Source organism: Prionailurus bengalensis, chromosome C2 (assembly GCF_016509475.1).
Source record: "Prionailurus bengalensis isolate Pbe53 chromosome C2, Fcat_Pben_1.1_paternal_pri, whole genome shotgun sequence".
NCBI classification, from domain to species: Eukaryota; Metazoa; Chordata; class Mammalia; order Carnivora; family Felidae; genus Prionailurus; species Prionailurus bengalensis.
In genome coordinates, this window is record NC_057350.1 from 114,845,673 (window position 1) to 114,868,271 (window position 22,599).

Here is a 22,599-nt window from a genome sequence, read left to right on the forward strand (position 1 = left end):
AAGTATAATCTCCACGTTGAACTTCTAAATCTAGAATTCTCCTGTCATGTGACCATCTTCACATTTATGTGCGCCCCTTTCGGCCTCAATTCAGCCCTTCTTGAATGAACTCTCTGTCAAAGGTAGGACTGATTAAAATAGATTAAGTTTCCAAGTTTTCCTTCCTATTCAACATTTGGCTGCACCAATTATAAATGTCACAGCGGTTAGGTCAAAATAGTTGTCTTTTGCATGAGCCAGGACGTGAATATCATCAGAGATTTTTAATAGGCAGAAAAACAGAAGTGAAAATACACACAGAGACAGTGCCTTCAATCGAACATTATTTCTGTTAATAGAAATTCAAAGTCATGAGTACTTTTGCTTTAAGATTGTCACAGAATATTACAATTAGAAAGGGACTTAGAGATCTTTTCATTCATTCCCCCATTTTATGTAGGACAAAATTAACAATTGTCACCATGGCCATCGTATACGTATCCCCTCATTTGGTCCTAACCACCCTAGAATGGGTCATTCCCATTTGGCAGATGGGAAACAAGGCAGAGAGAGGTGAAGTAACTTGCCCAAGGCGAAATGGTAGAGGGAGGATCTCAGGTTCCTAATTCAAACATTAGGTCAGAGAGCCTCCAAGGCCTTGAACCCCTGTGTCCAACAACTGGCCTCTTTGCTCTGCTCTGGGGCACGTGGATGGCTGCTGGCTGCCCGGCTTTGCCGGCTCCTTCTGTGTGACACGTCTCCCCCTCACGCTATTTTCAGGTTGGTCTGGAGTGGCTGTCATGATCCAAGATGAATCTGCCTTGGTCCCAAGGGCCGTAGCCAGCTTCCCCAGACATGCGTGCTGGGCTGCATCTGTTGCTAATGGCATTTCCAGATTTCTCCCTCTTCGTGAGCCCCCCGCTTGGCAGCCTTGCATGTCCGTGAATCTAATGTGTATAGTCGTGCTCCTCAGCTGTTCCAGTCTTGGCAAGAAAGCAGTGATGTCTGTGGCCAGGTTAACTCTGAGGGCAGATGCATTGTGGAAGAGATGGCATCTTACAGGGGTTAGATCTCTGAGTCCATCTCTGCAGGGCTGAAGCTACCTTGGGAATGCAACGTGTGTGATACTGATGGCCCCGGACATGCCCAACACTCATACATTCTTTCTGTGTAAGTGAATTTTCCTTAGAGGTGTTTTTCCCTCCCCCCCCCTCCTCTTTTCTTAGTGATGTATTATAGTCACTTGAAGGTCACGGTCTTGTTCAACTTTTTTCTCTGTTAGCTAGCAGAGGGCATTCAACTTTGGAAACCAACAAATGGTTGTTACACGCAAAAAAGAATAGCCTGTAGTAAAGCCCTCTTTTCTTATTTGATGTGCGTGGTGGATTTTGGCATTTCTCAGCTACCCATGACAATGCTGTATCCCAACTTCCCTTTTAGGGAATTCTCTCTCTCTCACAGCATGAGACGTTAGCAGTCTAAGTTCAAGCAGCCACTGTCCACTCTGGAAGCTGAAAGGGGAGGTCCCTGTCTCCTAGGGTAATAACAAATGTGTAAGGAGAGAATTCAGAATAGCATCTAAAACATGGAGTAACTGCTAAATACTGGTCATTCTTCTTCATCTTGATCTTGCTTGCCTTCTCTTTTTGTTCCTATTATTTGATGACTATTCCTCTATGGCAGCCAGCAGTCCGAACTTGGCCACTCAGACTCTTTCCCCTAGTGTATTGAATGTTGTAGGATTGACACAGGACAGGAGGTAGGGTCTTATTTTTTTTTTTTAATTGTGAAATATTAACAACACTCCGGGAAGAGTGCATAAAACCATATGAAAGGTTTAGAAATAATTGGAAGCAAGTGTCATGTAGCACCACTGTCAGGATTTTTTGCCTCCTGAAGCCTTCTATGCGCCCCTCACCAATTAAAACCCTCTTCCTTGCTCAGGGATGGCTCCATGGGTGTGGCAACCTGTGCAGCCACACAGGACTTCATGCTCAGAATCGTCCGGGGCTTCGTTTAATGCTCTGCGGTTGCCATCTTGAAACTCTATAATCTTTGAAGAAATGATTCTGCATTTTGCACTGGGCCCTATCCTATTTTTACTTCTAAATAGGCTAATCCTATTTTTACTTCTCGAGGTAACTATTATCCCAACTTTCGTGAAAATGATTTTCTTGCTTTGCTTTATAATTTCACCATCTACCTGAGCATCTGGAACTCTTTCATCCCAGTGGCATGCTCTGACATACTGCTCCTTCTGTAAAGGCTTGCCAGTCCCACGATTCCGGTTTCAAAGCCCCCAAAGATAACCTGTTTCCTTTCAGTATTCTCCCAATAATTTTACTTTGCTTAGATTTGCCGGTATTGATTTCTGTTGCTTGCAACCAAAGAAACACAACCGGTACTGTTTGTTACTAAAAGACACTTGATGGAGAAAAAGTGTACGATAGGTTTTCTTTGTTCTGTTCCTTTCTGCACACACCCCAAAGTCCTATGAAGGTTCTACAGATTTGAGACTAAAAACCAGCTAACATTCAATCTGACACATTCTTATCTTCTAGCAGAAGAAATTAAAACTTGAAATTGTGAAAGCATTTACTTATATTTAGGAAAATATCATCTTCAGGACAGGGTATGAAGCCCAAAGTACCTGCCAAGGGCACTTTTTTTTCTTTTTGGAAATATTACTTCAGGTTGCTAATGGGTTGCCACTTTCTTGGAGACTACTCCCCCCCCCCCCCCAACATGTGGCTGAGATAGGGCTCTAAATCTCTGGCAACATGTGTATCCTATCCCCCTAACCTCAATGATTGGTGCAGGGATAGGCATGTGACCTAAAAGAACCAATAATAATTCTCTCTAGAAGTTTTCTGCTTGAACTATCAGGGAAGTTGATCTCTTATCTTTGGAGATCCTGGAAAGATATAGGTTTAGGATCGCCAAGTTGTGGAGATTAAGGTCAACACATAATAGGCGGTAAGCAGAAGCCATAAGCAGAAGCTGTGAGGTACTCAGGGATTTGGTAGTTGGTTATGGCATAAAAGCAGAGGCAGAGAAATGCCAGCTACCAGACTGCTTTGAGCCTCTTGGGTTACTGTGGGGTCTAGAGGAACATTTAGTGTTCCATGAAGCTCGCCTTTGTCTCTGTCAAGATGGTTTCCTCTGCTTCCTTACTTCCTGGCATGTCCTCAAGTCAACTTCCAACACCTGTCTCAGCCTCTACCATCAGAACTCGTGGCTGTAATGAAAAACAGTTACAAACCCTGGAATTGGTCATTTCACTTGAGACCCTTAAAAGAACCCTTCTGCAGACTCACAGCGCTTAACCAACCACTGTTCTTACAAACTAGGGAACTTCTCTAGGCTCAGTCCCTGATGAGGGAAAACAGCTCAAAGTCAACAACATCAAAATGGTAACCTAATGAAGGGGAGCTGAGAGAACTGCCTACAACATTGGGATATTGACCTGATGAGTCCTGAGTTCTTTTTTCTTCATCTCCACGCTCTCTACTGTATTTCAGGCTATTAGAACACGTCATCTGGATTAAGGCTGCTCTCCCTGCTTGCAGTCTGATTCCCCTCAACTCCATAGAGCAACCAAAGCAGACATTATAAATATTAAAGCAGCTTCCCATTGCTCTCAGGATATGGCCCGAAATTCTTAGCATGATTTTGATACATTTTTAATATTGGTCCTTGCTTACTTTTACTTCCCCAGTCTTGCTCCCACTTCCCCACCTCCACCCCATAGCTTACATTCTCTGTTCCAGAGCCTCACCCTCTTCGCTGAACTCACTCTTTTGCCTTTCTCACCTTTTATGCAACTCTCCTCACTTCTTTAAAGGTTTTAGCTTAATGACCCTTCCTCCAGGAGATTTTTCCCTGAGCCCCAAAGACTGGGGCATTGGACGCATCCGTAGAGTTCTTCGTTTCAAATTAGGAGAACCCTTTAACTCGTCTGTCTCTTGTAAGTTCCTTGAGGGTGACTGGTTCATGTTTGGTGCACAAGTGCAGGTAGGAGATCAGAAGAAACATGGAACGCTTCTCTCCTGCAGCTGGAGCCCAAGGCTATGGAGAGGGTGAAAGGAGACCAGAGGGCTGTGCTAGCTGCTGGGACAAAATGTGGGCCAGGGGTCCCAACCACTGGTCTAATAAGATTACTAGGAACCATGAATTACTTGGTGTACTACCACCCCAATCAGTTTCATTTAAGGCAATCCGGCAAACCCAACCCATCTTCTTTCCTTGAGTATTTTAACTGGCAGAAACTAACAGCCCTTCCCAGCCAGTCAATACTTCCATGGCGGACAAATTGACGATCTCATCATTTCTAATAAAAAACAAAGCCAAACAAACCAAAAAAGTAACAAAAATCACAAACTAGGATGCCCGATGAGCTGTACTAAAATCCTGGCTTGGGAGCCCATTAGTTGAAATTGGACTGGTGGCAGCAGGAAGTGGAAATTGTTAAACAGATTCCTTAAAATCTGTTAAAATAGAAGGAAAGATAAAGAAAACCAGAACTGTCACCTCTAGCCTGGCCAACATGGGAAGAGTTGATAAGTAGAGGACAGTAGATTTTCATCAGATAGGAATGTTGGTTTGTTTTCTTTCTCCTTTTAAAAGATTCCCTTTCTTTAGGAGACCCTGATATAAGCAAACAGACACTGGAAGGTAACAGCTTGTTCAGAGAGCACCGAGCTGACAAAAAGATTCTGGGAAAGTCACCTGAATTCTTGGAGCCCCAGTTTCTTTATCTGTAAAATGGGAATAATGATGACAACCGAGCTTTCCTACCTGCTAAGAGATGCCTCAGGAGAGAGTGTTTTAAAAACAGCTTTGCAAAAACCAGAGGCCTCTGTAAATGCAAGGTGGCTTTAACCTTACCCATCATGGCCTACAGAAGAAACAAAGCCAAGGAAATGGAGTCAGTATGCATTAGATTTGGGGAAGTGTTTCTGAACAAAAATGAGAGGATCAAACTTTACGATAGCCATAAGTAGGAGGGAAGCACAGAAATCACATTTGCTTTCAAATTAATTATTTTAAATAAATTCCCTTTATCAATTGTGGTCTATTGTTTTGGGGCATCCCAGACGGTTTTATGCAATGTCATGTTGTATTTAATGCTCTTTTGTTCATCGTTTTTATTTTTTAATTAAAATTTTTTTTAACATTTATTCATTTTTGGGAGAGAGAGAGACAGAGCACAAGTGGGGGAGGGCCAGAGAGAGAGGGAGACACAGAATCCGAAGCAGGCTCCAGGCTCTGAGCTGTCAGCACAGAGCCTGATGCAGGGCTGGAACCCACGCACTGTGAGATCATAGCCTGAGCTGAAATCAGACAGCCAATCGACTGAGCCACCCAGGAGCCCCGTTTTTGTTCATCAACTTAAATCAGTTGGCAAAATAGTTGTAGGAATGGAGGTTCCCCGCTCTCTTCAGAGAGGGGACACCAAAGGAATGTTCAAGAATGTATTTCTATCTGGGTCTAAAGTAAAGGTGGACATTGGTAGCAGTCAAAACCCGACTCAGGATAACCACATGACACGCACGTAGCTACATCCTCTTACCATAGCAGACATCGGCAATCAACCACAGCACCTTTTCCCTCCTTAAGCCTGGAGATGGCCTCAGAACCCTTCCTAACTCAACGGTAACTTGATCAGGTCAGGGTAAAATCCATTTGTCATGCCTGGTCTAGAGCCGAAGCGTGACTCCTCATAATCAAAGTGTTAAGCAGGTATTAGGTTATGCCTTAATTCCCCGTGGAGGAAATTAAACCAGCAACTTATGAGTTTGTGACTTATTCTTTCATTTTCCGAACACTTATTGGTTGTGCTTAATTCTAGGCGAAGCAAACCAGTTAGCAGAGTTAAAACGAAATGCCTGGGTTGTAATTCCATAGACGTTCCTCTCTCTTCATGCAGCTATCCAGGATATTTGATCCTTCTGATGCCATTAGCTGTTGGCTTCAAACAACTGCGAAGAAGAGGAGGAAACCTGACACTTTAGTTGGATGATGTTTATACAGATGCAGCTTCTTCCTCAGCATATTTGGTTAGGAAGAGCTCAATGAGCTCGAGGCTGAATCTCAGGAATGTGTAAATAAAGTGACATTGACACAGACCTTTAGGAACATTTACAAGCCCCATTCTAACCCCACTTAGAGTAGAGGTTCTTAATCTTTATTGGGCATGGACCACTTTGGCAGTCTGGTGAAGTTAATGGAGAGCCCTCTCAGAGTATGGTCTTTAAATATCACAGTAAAAGAAAACACATGGGTCATACAGGAATCTGGTTGTACTGAAATCGTTATTGGAATATTTTTTAAAATCGGTGATATAATAACGTATGTGCGTTTTAGAAAATTTTCTTAATGTTTATTTTTTGAGAGACAGCAAGAGCGAGCACGAACAGGGTAGGGGCAGAGCGAGAGGGAGACAGAATCCCAAGCAGGCTCTGTGCCATCAGCACAGAGCCCAATGCAGGGCTCGAACCCACAAATCGGGAGATCATGACCTGAGCCGAAACCAAGAGCTGGACACTTAACCGACTGAGCCACCCAGGTGCCCCATATGCGCTTTATTAAGCAGTAAACAAGACCTAACTGCAGGTTGAATAACTACCATAATTCTGGACTAGAGAAGAGAGCAAATATTCTGAGATGTCTGGGACAATTGTCATGTTCTATAAAATTATCTGTAATTTCTTTAATTTTTTTTAATGTTTATTTTTGAGACAGACAGAGACAGAGCATGAATGGGGGAAGGTCAGAGAGAGAGTGGGAGACACAGAATCCGAAGCAGGCTCCAGGCTCTGAGCTGTCAGCAGAGCCCGACGCGGCTCGAACTCACGGACCATGAGATCATGACCTGAGCCGAAGTCGGAAGCTCAACCGACTGAGCCAGCCAGGCGCCCTAAAATTATCTGTAATTTCTATTGGTGGCTAAGTCACAGGTACCGACCGCTAACACTGCTGTGGTTTGTGAGCACATACAAAAAGAGTTACGAATTTTCAGAAAGAGGTTAGTAAAAATGAAGACGGATTTTTGTGCCCCGCATCCAACTAATTGAAGAGCCCTCTGAATTACGTCCTCGGATCCCAGTTACAAACCTCCGACTTCAACAACTTTGGACTTGGGGATCTCCAGGCTTAGGAGGGGCAACATTCTTATCCCTAGCTCTTCATTTAGAGAACACTTTATGCAAAAGAAAACAGTTCTACACAGATTGCTTTGCTCTGGTGTGTGACTGCCAGGCTCTCTGCCGCCAGTAGAGAATCTCTTCTACTTTCAGAGTGTTTCCCTTGAGGGTCACACACAGCTTAAACACATTCTCTGGCATAGAAACCGTGTGGATGTGCGGAAATGGGGGCTTAAGCAGGTTAAGTGACCTGACCTACAGAACTAAACAATGGCAAAGGCATCATACCCTGCAGCCTCCGGTTTCTAGAGTCAGGAGGAAGTTCTGTAACTGACGGCCATTTTCTATCCCTGGCAAATTGAGGGTTAAGAAGGCCAGAGGCTCTTTCTAGATCTGACCTGAACCAGAGGTCCAGGAAAAGAATCTCGCAGATAATCAGGGACTCCTCACAGTCTGGTTGGGTTTATTTGACACAGCACCTACCCTTGAAATTTTCTACAGGCTTCTGCAGGGAGATTTCAAGGAGATAAATGACCCCCCTACGCCCACCAGGTGTTGGTGGAAGTACTCTAACAGTATATTATTGAAGCATTGTCAGTGGTAGATACTTCTGTTTTGTGGTTGGTTTTATACTAGGTCAAATGAAATCATGGGGTATATGGGTAGGGGTGGGAACTGGGTAAGAGGAGACATTAAAAAAAATTTTTTTTAATATTTTTGAGGGAGGGACAGAATGTGAGAAGGGGAGTGGCAGAGAGAAAAGAGGGAGAGACACAGAATCCGAAGCAGGCTCCAGGCTCTGAGCTGACAGCACAGAGCCCAAACCGGGGCTCAAACCCACGAATCATGAGATTGTGACCTTAGCCAAAGTCAGATGCTTAACAAACTGAGCCACCCAGATGCTTTTTTTTTTTCTTCTTCTTCTTTTTAAGAGGAGACATTTAAGAAAATATTATCCTTGGGTCCAGTAGCCTCTGACACATAATTTACATTCATGTTAGAATTTAGGTTATATTTTTTAGGTCAGCATTAAAGTTGATTAATGATTTATTTTCATTGCAATTTCACTTTTTTATTTACTCATAGGTAATCACAAAAAGTCTCCCTAGAGTGACTTAATACTAGGAAAATAACTCCTGAGAGTAAATCAAATAAACCCTCTCCCTTCAGCAATAAGGATGCCTGCAAACAAGTCCAGTACTCCTAGGACACTGCTTACTCAGATTCTTGGTGTTGGCATTATTCATGATGGCACTTGCCGGGGTGAGCTTCTGGGGCATCTCAGTTTCTCCTGGATTTAGGTGATGTTGGGGAGTGATGGGAAGGAGTAAAGACCACTTTCTGGGACTTCTTGGAAGAACTTGGGCTTTTGATTCAGTTGCTTTTTCTCCCACTGGAAAGAAAAAGTTACCCAATACATGCTCATGTAAAAATATAAATAATACAGAAGCAAATTAAATAAAAAGTTAAAGTCCTTTTTCTTTTGCCATCTTCCAACCCCACTCCTCTCCCCAGAAGTCGAGTATCTTTCTAGAACCTTTTTCTATATATAGGTAAGTACACAGAAAATACATAAGTGTAAATAAAACACATATCTCTTTACATAAATGGGAACCTGTTAGAATTATGCATATTTTTATGTTCCTTTTTTATTAACAGTGTTTCTTAGATCTCTGTGCACACAGAGAGCTATCTTATTCTTTTAGATTTTTTAACGTTTGTATTCATTTTTGACAGAGAGAGAAAGACAGGGCGTGAATGGGGGAGGGGCAGAGAGAGAGGGAGACACAGAATCTGAAGCAGGCTCCAGGCTCTGAGCTGTCAGCACAGAGCCCAACACAGGGCTCGAATCCATGAACCATGAGGTCATGACGTGAGTCAAAGTCAGACACTTAAGTGACTGAGTCACCCAGGCGCCCTTAGATCTTATTCTTTTTAATGACTACATGCGGTCCATAAGGTAGCTGGGTATACCGTATTTGTGTAACTAGTTTTCCATGCATGGACATTCATGTTGTTTGCAGGTTGCGTTTTTGTTGGTTTAATTGCTATTTAGAAACTGTATTCCAATATTATTCTACCTCTTTTAAGCTGCTAAAAACCCTCCTTCGGTGCGCCCTTGCCCTCTGCAGGAATCAGGGCTGAGTGAGAAGAATAGAGAAGTCAGAGGATGCAATCAATCCCTTTTCTTCCCGCTCGCTGATCGCTTCCTTTCCCCTTTCCATCTCCCACCTGAGTTCGGTCCAATGCACAAAAGGAGAGCTCCCCCTGCTGGGAATGCCCTTCGCTTCCTCCCTCTCACCTGGGTAACTCCTTTCATCCTGCAAACCCGGCCTCGGCCTCGCATTTTATCTTCCAAGGCCAGGCCCCACTGCTCTGGTAAGTGGGCCCCTCCTCCCTGCTCTCTTGGCTCCTGCTCCATCCCAGATCATTTAAAATCGCCTGCCTGTACACCCGGCCCCTGAGGGGAGGGAAGGAACTCACTGTAGTCACCATGTGTCTTCAGCTTCTAGTAACATGATTAGCATGTTGCCCAGAGACAATACAGGTGACCTGAACTGCGGGGCCTCCAGGTGAGCAGCTCCTGACATAATGTACGCTTTGTCTAGTTACCTTTAAATGTGTGTTGAAGCCGACATTAGATTACGAATCATCTGGATAGCATCTGAGATGGAACCAGGTGTCCAGATGAAGAATAACATTGCAAAAAGGTTATAATAACACACACGGTTGCCAGCATCGGTCAGTCCCCTCTGTGGCCTTCCTCAGTCTCATACATCCATGGGGATCATTCTGATCTCGGCAGTAGGCTCCAACAGACTCAAGAAGAGCAGTACCTGTTCTGCAGGTTCTATTTTAAATTTTTATTAGCATTTTCACCCATGCCCTGCCTGCTATCTCTCAGGCACGTTGCTCCCACACAACCGGTTCAGTTATTCCCTTCCCAGCAGCAGCCCTGCCCATCCTCACGCCTCTGTCAGGGCTGCTGGGATGTGAAGGGCTTCCCGCTCCCAACTCTGTGACACAGAGACGGCCGGCAGGCAAACAGCTGGGGCCCGAAGGGGACTGCATTTCTGTAGCCTGCTTGACCTGGGAAAGCAGAGCAGGAGAGGAGGGAAGGCAGAGAGCACAGAAGGGCTGGAGAGAGAGGCAACCTGAAGCAGCTGGTGGGTCAGACCCCAGAGTTGAGGCTGACATTTTGGATCCTGAAACTCCAGACTATAAGGTATCCTGGGGATCAGCTGGTAAGTATTGGAGCCAACGCACAGCTTGGGTGCGGGCAGGGAGGACACCGTCCTACGTAAAGCACAACGCATTCCAACTCCACCCCTTCCACCAGACTGTTGCTTCCTAATTCAACCTGCATAGAAATTCTGGGGTGACTTGGGAGTAGGCCACAATTTCCCACTCTGGCTTACACAGCTGGCCAGGAGGAAACTCTTATCTATACAGTGGCCCCAACAGTGAGGGAGGAGGGAGAGGAGGGTGGAAGAGGAGGAGGAAGAGAGGAGACGGTGGAAGAAATGGTGTGGACTGGGGCTTCCTCCTAGCCTTCATTCTGCAGACTCAAACTGACACCTAGAAAGGTGAACACCCGCCCAAGTCACTCGGATGCTAAACCCGTGATAAACCTCCACACTGGTCTCTGCTCTTTTCCGTGTCCCACGTTTCTGAGAAGGTAGAACAGGCATCAGCCACACTTCTGGGATAATCTAGGTCTCGGGGAGGGGTGTAGTATGGCTAAAATGCCTCTTTCACCAGCCTTGCAATTCCTCATATACAGTAGTTTAACTCTCTGGTCTCATGTTTGGTTCTTTTACAAATGCAGACACCCTGGGGAGAAGCAACACAATCTCATCAGGAATCATTTCATTAAATCTTTTCTGTACAGGGGCACCTGGGTGGCTCAGTCGGTTAAGTGTCCAACTTCGGCTCAAGTCACGATCCTGCGGTCTGCAGGTTTGAGCTCTGCATTGAACTCTGTGTGGACAGCTCAGAGCCTGGAGCCTGCTTCGGATTCTAGGTCTCCCTCCCTCCCCTGCTCTCTGTAAAAAATAAACATTAAAAAATTATAAAAAAAATCTTTTCTGTAAAGCAGATTTGAGCAAAGCTAAGGTGTAGACTAATAAAGGCCTGGGGAAGCTATGTTGTGTGTGTGTGTTAAGGTTTCCAACACTCTGAGGGAATACAGATGCCCAAAGGAAAGAGAGGTTTCCAGGTTTACTTTTTGCCTAGAGACTATCTGACTCTTTCCCTGAGACAGTGTGTGCATGGTCACTCTGGCCACAAAGTGCAATATGGAGTCACCATAGTTCACATCCTGGGCCAGCTCTCCTACAACTAGAACCTCCCACTGACCCACATACTTCTTGGCAGCGCACAGGAAGGTGAGTCTATGCTGATCAGCTGATTCGTTCTTTAAAGTGGAAGACAGCCAGGGAGATGCGTCAGCCACTGTCTTTGGCAGCAGAAGGTGGGAGAGCCTCCCTTTTGAGCAAGGTGCATCCTGGGCCAAGAGCTCGTTTCTGGGCTCCTGAAGTCATGTGCTTGTTCCCATGAAGTAAGGAGCCCCCTTTCCTTCCTCATAGGTGGACTTACAAGGTCATTGCTTTGCTCCAAAGGGGTCCTCTCTAAACCCTGGCAAGTGCTCACATTCTGGTGGCTCTACCTTTAATGGTTATTTTAGGTTGCTTCTAAGCTTTGTCAAGTCTCCACACATCTCCTAAGAGAAGTCCAGAATGGAAAATAAACCTGGTACTACGATAGCTGAGCATGTCGGGAAGACAGTTTAGAGTCTGGCCCCCTCATTTTCTTCGTGTCCCTTGTGAGGATGAATAAAAGAAAGTAATGTATCCAAAGCTCTCTGAGCTCCTTGGGGAGAGGGATTACGAATGCCCAGATTCCGCGGTTATACAGGGCATTTAATAATACACTAACAGCTAGACTTTCCCCTCCTTGGCAGAATTTGATTACATGAATCTCCCAAAGGTCTCCTCTGAAATAGAATTTTCTAAAAGTCAACAAAAGTGGAAAACATTACAGTCTTCCAATAATGACTGACCCCAGGCGAGGTTCTGCTAAATCTGGGGGAGGGGCTGCATTTCCTATGGGACTCACAGAATTCTTCCTCTCTGGAAAGTCTCAAAGACTGGAGCGGTAATGGGAAACACAAGAGCGAGTTTGACTACTGAGACTTAATAAGGCCTGACATTTCTATGCCTAATCCTCATATATATTCCATTATGGTGATTTTCAAGACAGACACTAAAATGAGTCCCTCTTATGTACATGGCAGGGGGCGGAGGGGTGGTGCAAGGCAAGGGGTGAGGGAGGAGAAACTATAATCGTAAAAATAAGAAAAATCACAATTAATCCCAACCAAATTTCTGGAGAGACCAGCACTGACTTCTATTTCTCAAAACACTGCCCCTTTAACTTATCTGCCAGGTTTCAGTGAAATCCTAAACTATGTTCTCATATACTTAAAATACGAAATCCAATGTAAAACCAAATGTTTTAGAAGTAGAGACGCAAAATGACATTGTGGAAAGCTGGGAGAAAGAAGGTTTGGTAAGTCGACTCTTTAAAATATCCGAGCCTGCCTGGGCCTGGACAAGGGAGGAATTTGCACCCCAGCTGCCCAGCTTCTCCCTGTGGCTGCTCAGACATCCTTTGGTGGCTCTGGTGGCAAAACAAACAAAACAAAAACAAACAAACAAACAAAAAACCCAAAACACGAAACAAAACAAAAAACAAAAAACAAAACAAAAACCAACATATAACTTGCTGCACAAAAACTGACCTGCTCCCAATTGTAACCGTTAGAACGTGCAGAAAATCGCGACTATATTCACGCTGGCCCCATCAATGGAAGATTACATGTCTCATGTAAAGCTGCAGTACCGTCCACCCTCAAACAGGAGTAATTTTGTGCTATTTTTGGATGGTGTGGTTCTTTAAAACAAAGTGATAAATTAAAGTGGCCTCAGTAATGCAGCAAAAATGTTCAGCTGTTTTAAGGCAAATGGAAAATGTGGTCTTCGTGTACAAAGGAGGAGTCAGCAGATGGAAAGGTTTGGAGTCGGCTCTCAACTGAGTTCAAAAGAATTTCAGCCAGTCAGTCTGGTATTGAACTTTGGAAACTATGCTGTGCCCCAAATTGTGCCTGGGCATGAGGAGTTATTAAGGAGAATTGTTTTTTTCTTCTGGAATTTCCAATTAATAGAGAATTCCTTGAGGGCAGGCACAATGCCTGTTTTTTCATGATAGGACCCTGACTTGCCTAGCCATGTTAATGGTCCACCTCCTCCGGCTCTCCCAGACCACTCAAATGGCTCAGTTTCGGTCACTGGCAGCATCCGTCACCTCTTCCAATGTTCTCCAAATCCAGGCCCTGCTTCTCCGCATTTCTCTTAGCTAAACCCTACATCCCACGCATCCTTCAAGGTCCAAAGTAAACCCTCGATTGTTTCTTAAAGTTTTCAGCCTGTGCTGGCCCCTCCTTTTTTCCTCTCCTATTGCACTTAGGGTTGGATCCCGGGGAGGAGTTTGGCTGAGCAGCAGGGAGAAGGGGAACATCCAGAAATAGCAAGGGCAAAGGGAGAGTGGGTATACCCCAGTGATGCTGAGGATGGGGGAGAAAGGGAGAGGATGAGGGGAGCAGGAAGGCGGTCTTAGAAGATGAATCCAAGTTAAAGTCTAGGTCACTCTGTGCCTGAGTGGGTCATTTGGGGGCAAAGGAGGTCATGTGCTGGAAAGCTGGATTCCTCTACTTGCAGAGACCTCCCTTTGGTGAGTGCCCATAGTATCCGTAAGTCAAATAAGTGAATTTATGCTAAGCCCATCAAACCCAAATCAAAGTGGTGCATTGGCATGAGGAGGGGATGAAGTAAAGGGAGTTTCAGGAAGTCTTTCTGAATTAGGGTCTCCCCCACAATCCCCTCCGCAACACCAAGTTCTTTTGTTGCTGTTGTGCTATATCAGTTGGAGCCTGGAGAGGTACATGTATGCATGGGTGTCTGGCTCCCTCCCTAGGCTGTATGCTTCCTGGACAGGGATGTGGTTATTTCACTCACTGTTGTATCCCCAGGGCCAAGCCCAACACCTCAATACATATGTGTGAGATAAATGAAGGAGTTCACCCTCGATGAGCTGGTAGCATTTAAAGAGCGCTTTACAAAGAGTGTTCTGGCAATGGTGTGCTGTGCGGGGGGAGAGGGGGAGAGAGGGAGAGGCTCAGAACCACAGCTTCCGTAGCGTATCTTCTGGACTTGAGAAATTTCTGGGATTTGTTGTTGCGTTGTATTTCTTGCCTAGGAGAAAACTCCTCTTCTCGGTCCTAGCAGGATCTTCCCGGAGAGCCCTCCATGCAGCAGCAATTAACTTCATCATGTTTGGTTCAACGTGATGCATCTTAATAACAAGATTTATTGTGTGCTTGGTGTATGGTAGACACTGTCCTAAGGACTTAACAGGTTGTTAGTCCGAGTTCTCCAGAGGAACAGGAACAATAGGATATATACACACATATATGTTAAAAAAAAAAAATTAAGGAGACTGGCTCACGTGACTATGGAAACTGAGAAATCCCAAGGTCTGCATCTGGCAAGCAGGCGACCCAGGAGAGCCAAGGGTATAGTTCTAGTTCAAGTTGTGTCTGAAGGCAGAAGACAACTGATGTCCCAGCTTCAAGACGGTCAGGCAGGGCGCGAGAGAGATCTTCAATGGATTGGACACCCACCCACATCAGGGAAGGCCATCTGCTTCACTTAGTTTACTGATTCAAATGTTAAGCTCTTTCAGAGCAAGCTTACAGACACACAATGTTTGACCAAATAAATACCTGGGCACCATGTGGCTCAGTCAAGTTGATACGTGAATTACCCATCACGCATGTGTTAGTTCAGTTAACCCTCACAACAATCCTATGAAATAGTAGAACCATTATCCTCATCATTTGGGGGAGCCAGGATTTCAGCCTGACAATAGGTTTCAGACACTGTAGTATTATTTCACCCTGCCTTGGAAAACCATCCTAGGGCTTTCCTTCACACTTGCAAGTGATTTTCATTTTATTTTATTGAATAAGATAACTTAGCAACAAATAAAAATTTTAAAAATAGTTCATTTTTATGTGTTACCTTCCGGTTCTCACACACTTCTAATTTCAAAGAGAGCCTGGTTTGCCTCAAGTTTATACGCAAATTTAGAAGTAATGATGGCATAAACAGTGTCACCCTCACCTGGCCCTAGTCACGAATAAAACCAGCATGAAATGATTACCAACTAATTGTACTAATTATTATTCTTTAATGAATGTTTAATATACAACATTCGCTCGGTTTGTGGTTCACTTTCCTGAACAGGAGCCAAAAAAAGTGAGTCTATTAGTTACCATAGAAGATATTTACATCAGATTCTCTTCAGATCAAGGGAATAGGAGATGTCAAATGTTGGATCTGAGAGATAGGAATACAGGTAATTTTCTCTTGGTCTCCCTTTTTTGCCCTTTTTGACATATCCTAATGGAAACCTCTGTAATTCACCTTATGTTTTTTTTAATGTTGTACAATTATAGCACTAATTAAAAGACAAAACTGGGCCGAACCGCCCATAAGAAACACTTCTATGGCTGCAGGACCATCAGGGCTGGTGGTCTATATGCCACCCATGCTCCCAAAGACCCTTTAGTGGCCTTTTTTTTTTTTTTTAATTTTTTTTTTTCAACATTTATTTTTGGGACAGAGAGAGAGCATGAACGGGGGAGGGGCAGAGAGAGAGGGAGACACAGAATCGGAAACTGGCTCCAGGCTCTGAGCCATCAGCCCAGAGCCTGACATGGGGCTCGAACTCCCGGACCGCGAGATCGTGACCTGGCTGAAGTCGGACGCTTAACCGACTGCGCCACCCAGGCGCCCCTAGTGGCCTTTCTTATCATGCCTCAACCCACAACAGGGCCAGAACATAGGGATCCCCACATCAATATCCCAACATACTGGTTTTCTCTGAGATTAGAAGTTATTTCGTGACAGGCCAAAGAACAGAACCCAGGCTTCCTGATTCCCCACTCCCTTATCTGTTAATTATATCCCAAATGAGCCAGCTTCCTGAATTTTTTTTTTTTTCTAGGAAGGTTTATCACATGCATTTTCCTGCTTTGTATTGGGTTCACGGGTTCATGGCTGTAGGAACCGAAATACGGTAATTAGGTGCAGGGTAGCAAAAATACAGTGTGCCTTCACCCTCCTCACCCATGGTGGACATTATTCACGGGTCAGAGAACGCTCTTCCTTGAGCTCAGCCTTCCTTCAGATCCTTCTCAACACAGTGTTCCAGGTAACCACTACAAACAGCTGGCTCCAGATGAACCTACTTGCTCTGCCTGGATAGGGTGGGGATGTCAACACTGATTCCTTTTCTATCTGGACTTGCTTCTAACACTAATCATGGCTATAAAACCTGTACTTCTTGCTCACTCTGCTTGAGAGAACAGATTTTGAACAGGAGTACTCAGGCTGGAAGCTACTTTCATCCCAAAGCAGGTTCCGGACACAGGAGAGCTAGGGAATCCCGTCTAACCTGTTTATTGTGCATGCTTAGAAAGCCTTAAATGATCAGTTCAAGCTCCCACAGCTGGATTCAGGACAGAGCAGAAACCAGCCCCCGGCAAGCAGACGCTTCGTCCAGTGCTCTTCGCCGCTGCCTATCTGACTCTGGGCTTTATCAGACAGAACAGAGAAAATGTTCCTGGGATCTGACATGTGTAAACACTCCTCCATCACCCTGGCCATGGCCGCTTGCCAAAACAGAAATGAGGCCAGATTTAGTGGGTCCTTCAGCCCGGTGACCCTGGTGGAAACAATCCCCTGATACAGAACAGAGAGACCCAGAGAAAAATGTGCTGTCCTACAAAGAACAAAGCCTGGGATGATTCATTCTCCTGATCCTGGTGATTTACCACTGGATGCCGGTCACTCATACATGGCTGTCAGCAACTTTGCAGGAATTCTAATCTGGATGCTTGTCCTGAACACATAATTCCCTAGTTACTTCCTCATGGTTCCCAAACATTCAGAGATTTCCTGGGAATGCTTTCCTGGTTGGCCTGCTAGTACTTTCCAAGAGACTTTTTTAAATACCAAATAGCCGGGGGTCTTGGGTATAACTTGCTTAGCTTCCCTGGACCTCAGCTTTCTCATCCTTAAAAATCAGAAATTGGATTAGCTTGACTTGCAAGTCTCTTCTGGCCTTGAAGTCCTAGGACAAGACACATTTGAGGAAACACTTTTAGATAGAAAAGTGAAACAAGTGTTTCCTAGATCTTAAAACTTGGCTGGTTACCTATGTATTGACGGGACCAGGCAGATAGGTAAGCATAGCCTCTGGGGAGGAACCCACCATGTTCCCACTCCACTGCATTTGGTCTCCAGCCACTCCATGGAGGGATCACTAATGCTCAGATCACTAGTGATTTATTTCTTGCCAAAGTTAGTTAAGCACTTATAAAGAAAACTAAATTATATAAACACCATGAATGTATTATGAAAAACAACACAGAATATGTATGTATCAAGTCTTATGTATATAAGTGAACATCTACATACAAACAATATGCCGTTTGTAAGGGGACATATTCTAAGTGGTTTTTTCCTAGGTGTGTAAATTTAATTTTTATAGAAATGGAATTAATTGGAACACATTACTCCGTTAAGATGCTTTTTGCACTAAACAGTAGGTTTTGGAGTCCTTTACCATGTCAGCTCATGAATCTCTTTTTAAATGGCTACAGAGGATTCATTGTGTGGATCTATCATGTTTAAACTACTCCTTTTTGTGAATCACCTCCCCATTGGTGGATATTTAGTCTGCTTCTAAGGTGTTGCTATTTCAAAAAAACATTGCAATAAATACATTTTTGCAACAAAAATAAATTTGTGCCCACATATTTGACCATTTCTCTAGGATAGATATACCTAGAAGAAAAACTATTGGTTTTACAGAAATGCACATCTTACATTTTGAAAAATTCTGCCAGATTGTCCTTCAATATGGCAATACTAACGGAAGTAACTATTTCCCCATCATCTCATTGATCTTTCATTGTTTTATATTTGCATTTTCTTTAGTACTAGCAAGATTGAGCACATTTGCATGTTTTTTTAGCCATGCATATTTCTCTCATGGATTGTCTATTTATGCCCTTTGCATATTTATTAGATTGCCTTTTTTGTTATCAATTTATAAGAATGTTAAAAAAAATGTTTTTAATGAGCTCATGTACTCACCACCAAGGTTTGATATTATTGACTCATGGCCAATATATTCTCCCGTCCACTTGTACCACACGCATGGATTATTTTGAAACAAAAATGAAATGGTCCGATATTGGGGATTTAAGTAAAGCTAAAAGATCAAAGCTCTTAAAAATATCCAAATCCTATCCAAAAAGAAAAATAATTTCCTTAATATCACTAACCATCCAGTGTTCACATTTCCTTCATTAGCTCTTACATTTAAAAACACAAAAACAAAAACAAAAAAACACCTCAAGGTCAAATACCCAGTAAATTTCCTATTCTCATAAATCTTTAACAATTTGAATTCAGACCCAGAGAAGGCCTATGAATTTTAATTGCTTAATAGGCCTTGCAAGTCTCTTTTAATTTGTAGACTCTTTCTCTTATTTGTTGAATTCTGGTTATTTTTCCTTAGAGTTTCCCACAGCCTGGATGTTGCTGATTGCATCTGATAGTATCATTTAACGTGTTCCTGTAACTGTGCGTTTCTTGAGTATTTGTATCTAAGGCTTGCTTATATTATTCAAGATGGAGGTTTTGACAAGAATACCTTATAGGTATGTTGTGTATTTCCAACAAGGCCAGGTGACTCTGGCTGTCTCTTTGTGAGGTTAGCAGCCATTCCTGATTGTGTTAGTCTGGGCCCACCCAGGAAACAGAAATCACACATGAATCCAAATATTGGGGGGGGGGGGGTAATATAAAAAATTATTAACTATGATAGGAGAGCAACTATGAAGAAGTAGAAATCTCTACATGTTACCCTAGGTCTCGGTAAAAGGAGATTAGAAGTGGGGTTCCCTGAAGGCTGGGGCTCCAACTTAGTGGGAGCAGTTCTGGTTGCAGCACACTAGATGAAGGAAGTTAAGGTCACTGGGCTTCCCCACCAGAGCTAGTCCACAGTCATCAGGCAAGCCAGAAAGAACCCATGGGTGCAAGCAAGCATGGATGCAGGATGCCACTATGGGTGGAAGGCCTGTTGTGCAGCATTTACGGTGGGAGGACGGTAGGAAGCAATGTTCTCAGGCCCAGGGTAGCTGATGGTGGAGAACAGGGCACAAGGGGAGCTGGGGCTCTGCAGCGGTGGGAGGTCTAGAATGCACAGCGTCCACATCACAAGTGCTGAGGTGAAGGTGGTCACTGGGCCCAGGCTGGGGCCCTGAGGTCTCTGAGGGACTTCACATCCTAAGCACATGGCTGAAGCAGAGCAATCACTGTTGAGGGGCCATGCAGCTAGAGCAGGAAAAATACTCAGACACGGACTGAGAGCAGCCCCCCTCCTCCAGCGACGTCCCTCCTGCGCCCTCTACTGACAAAGCCTAACATCGCACTCATTGTAAAAGATGCTTCAAGAGTCCAATCCATTATTCCAGAGCAGGTACTGAAGGGTGGATGGGAGGGCTGAGAGGAAATAAATTGTTAACTCACACCTTGATCAGTAGCTCAGTCCTTTATTCCATTAGGGGTTACAAGATAGTTCAATTCTAATTCTATCTTTGTTCACTAGCTGGAAGGCTCCTAGAGGAAGAAACTTCCTCCAGCTCTTTGGTTGCCCTGAGACACAGTATGTACAAGAAACTGGCTCTTTCTCCACGGTCACCATTTTTCCACTTCTGGCATATTTTAAGTCTTTAGGGCCCTAGTTTTCTTTGCTCGTTCACCAGGTCTGATGTGAACGCTCGCTAATTTTGGCTCCCCAGCATCCCCTTCTCTCTCTGGTCCAATGCCTGATTTCAGGTCAAAGCTATTATATTAGCATCTCTTGAATCCTGACTCTGCTTATAAATCCCCTGAACAGAACAAATGGGAAGTGGACCTTTTCATTCACAAATCACAGAACAGTCACAAACACCTTATGAAATGGGTGTCCTCATCCGGGCTCCACAGATGGGCCACCTGAGGGCTTAGAGGAGAGAAGCCAGCACTTCCAGGTCCCCAGCTGGTAACCGGCAGAGCCGGGGCTAGATATGCTTAACTCCTGCATCATTAGAGCCTGCCGGCCCTACAAAGTCCCAGCCTTCTGCTTATTTCTCTCTAGGTGCCTTCAAATGCATTTGTTTCCTGACTTCCACCAGTTCTCCGCTTGCTTCTGAATTTCCAGGTCATGAAAAATGTTCTCTTAGAATCATCACTAGGAACTCTCTTCCAGGATAACCTCCTCCTAATATCCAGCCCAGGTCTTAATTCCCAGGCCGCGGTTTCTTCTCAAACAGGAGCCTAATTCCATTTAACCGCGTTTTGCTCCACCCAATTTAATTGCCGTGTATGTTCTCTGGTGTCAGGTTGATGGGACAGGCACCTCTCTAGCTTTCAAGATGCTGTTTTGGCCTCCTCCACCTCTACCCCCGCTCCCTCAACACACACAGACAGAAGAGAATGAGGGTAGAGGTGAGAACTTCTCTTCCCAAAGGCAGTTATGCTACTCGGGGAATTGTAAAGAAGGAAATACACAATACCAAACTTGGCACCGACATTAAAAGTGGCTCTCTTCATTCTCCACTCTCAGGAAACGTGGGCCAGCTGTAAAGACCTGACCATTCCAGCTGCGTAAAGACCGCTGAAAATCATACTGAAGCCCTTTTCCGCTCTTCCTTCTCCAGTTCACTTTTCTTCCTCAAGCAAACACCTGCCACTTTTCCTTTTTCTCTTGAGTCACCTCCTCCACCCCACGGTTATCACTCCCACCTCCTGGTCTTCCTTAGCCCTCTCCCCTGCATTCCTTCCTTTTGGTCCATGGCCCCCTTGTCTTCCTCTCTTTCCTTCCTCCTACCCTAGCTTTACTGGCAAAATCAAGCAAAATAACAAAAGAATGGGGAATAAGTAAACAGCTGCCTGCCCTCGCTTGGAAGTCCCTGGAAGCAGCTTCCTTCACCTCCATTGATAGAGCGTCTCTGCCTTTCAAAGTGTTTGGCCCTCATTCAAGGCCAGTCACAGTGGCCCTGGAGTCATTGTGTTGAGATGAAGGTAAATCCAGGCAGTTTCTATTTTTAGATGCAATTGTGTTTTTGGAAAAGGCTGCACATAATAGGAAATCCTGAGTGTGAAGACTGTTTCCTGCCAGTTGAAGCATTGTTGTCTTTGGCCGTTCTGACAATAGCAGAAGCCCTCGAGTAAGTGGACAAAAGTGTATGGGCAGGGTGAGGAAGGAACCCGGCCATGTGGGGCAGAGAAGCAGTCAAGTGTGGAGGAGTTGAGGAAAGTGGGGATTGCTGGGGAAGGTGATTTAACACTGCAAGTGAAAGCAATTAAGTTACAGACTCCTGTCAGGATGGAAAAAAAATGGTTTACTTTTTTAAAATATCTGTGGAAACGGGGTCAGCTAGGGCAAGACATTGTCTGCTCGATACGTGCAGTTATAAAAACGGTCGATAATGAAGTGCCTACCACGTGGCTATTGCTTGACGATCTTGGGGACGATCACTGACAAGGACAATGACCGGGATGGGGATAATGGTATTGGGAGAAAGTGATTTTATCCAGCCCTAAGTAACTGAAGACTTTCCGCTGGGGTCTCTGGAGAGTTCTGAAACAGAGCCTCCCATCCTTAAATATGGATACAAATCACCTGGAATCTCATTAAGACAGATTCTGATTCAATGTCCGGGAGGAGCCGGAGATTCTGCATTTCTAACCAACTCCCAGGTTGGTTCTGCCAGGTGACTATCTGTTTACACACGGAGGGACCAGGAGAACACCTACAGAAATGCATCTTGAGAGTGTGGAGTCAGGGGACCGGAAATAAGGGCGAAGGTACGGGTATGAGTGGCACTCTTATGACTCAAGGCTCACATCCTGGTGAGATCATGGCAGACACTTGCTTTGTGGAGTAAGGAACCCATTAGTTGGGAGGGCTGGCACCAACATCCCCGAGAAGCTCATCAGTGGCCGACTTCTGCAGGCCAAGTCTGACTGAAAGGAGGTGCCGCATTAGATTTGGGCTCCAGTTATCGTGTGGGGGAAGGGTGGGGGCAGGTTCTAACCTGGAAGATCAGAGGCCAGGTGGAGTCACTAGCCTATTTATAAAAGGTGAAAGTAATTGCCATAGGGGAAGCAAGGTAGAGAGACAACCCTCCGGCCTAAGGGCTTTTGGTGAGGATTGACAGACCATAGTGCACCCAGGGGTCAGATAGGGGAAGCCGGAATAGGTATTCTCGGCCTATGGAACCAAAAAGGTGAAG

At 44.6% G+C, this 22,599-nt stretch overlaps 1 long non-coding RNA gene across 1 annotated transcript; it reads right to left on the bottom strand.

Annotated features, from left to right (window-relative positions):
• Positions 1 to 8,153: 8,153 nt before the first annotated feature.
• Positions 8,154 to 11,057, bottom strand: LOC122492402. Its single transcript, XR_006299609.1, has 2 exons — positions 9,738 to 11,057; positions 8,154 to 8,517 (listed from the first exon to the last, which is right to left on the bottom strand). It is a non-coding gene; the product is annotated as an uncharacterized LOC122492402 (long non-coding RNA).
• Between the last annotated feature and the right edge of the window lie 11,542 nt (positions 11,058 to 22,599).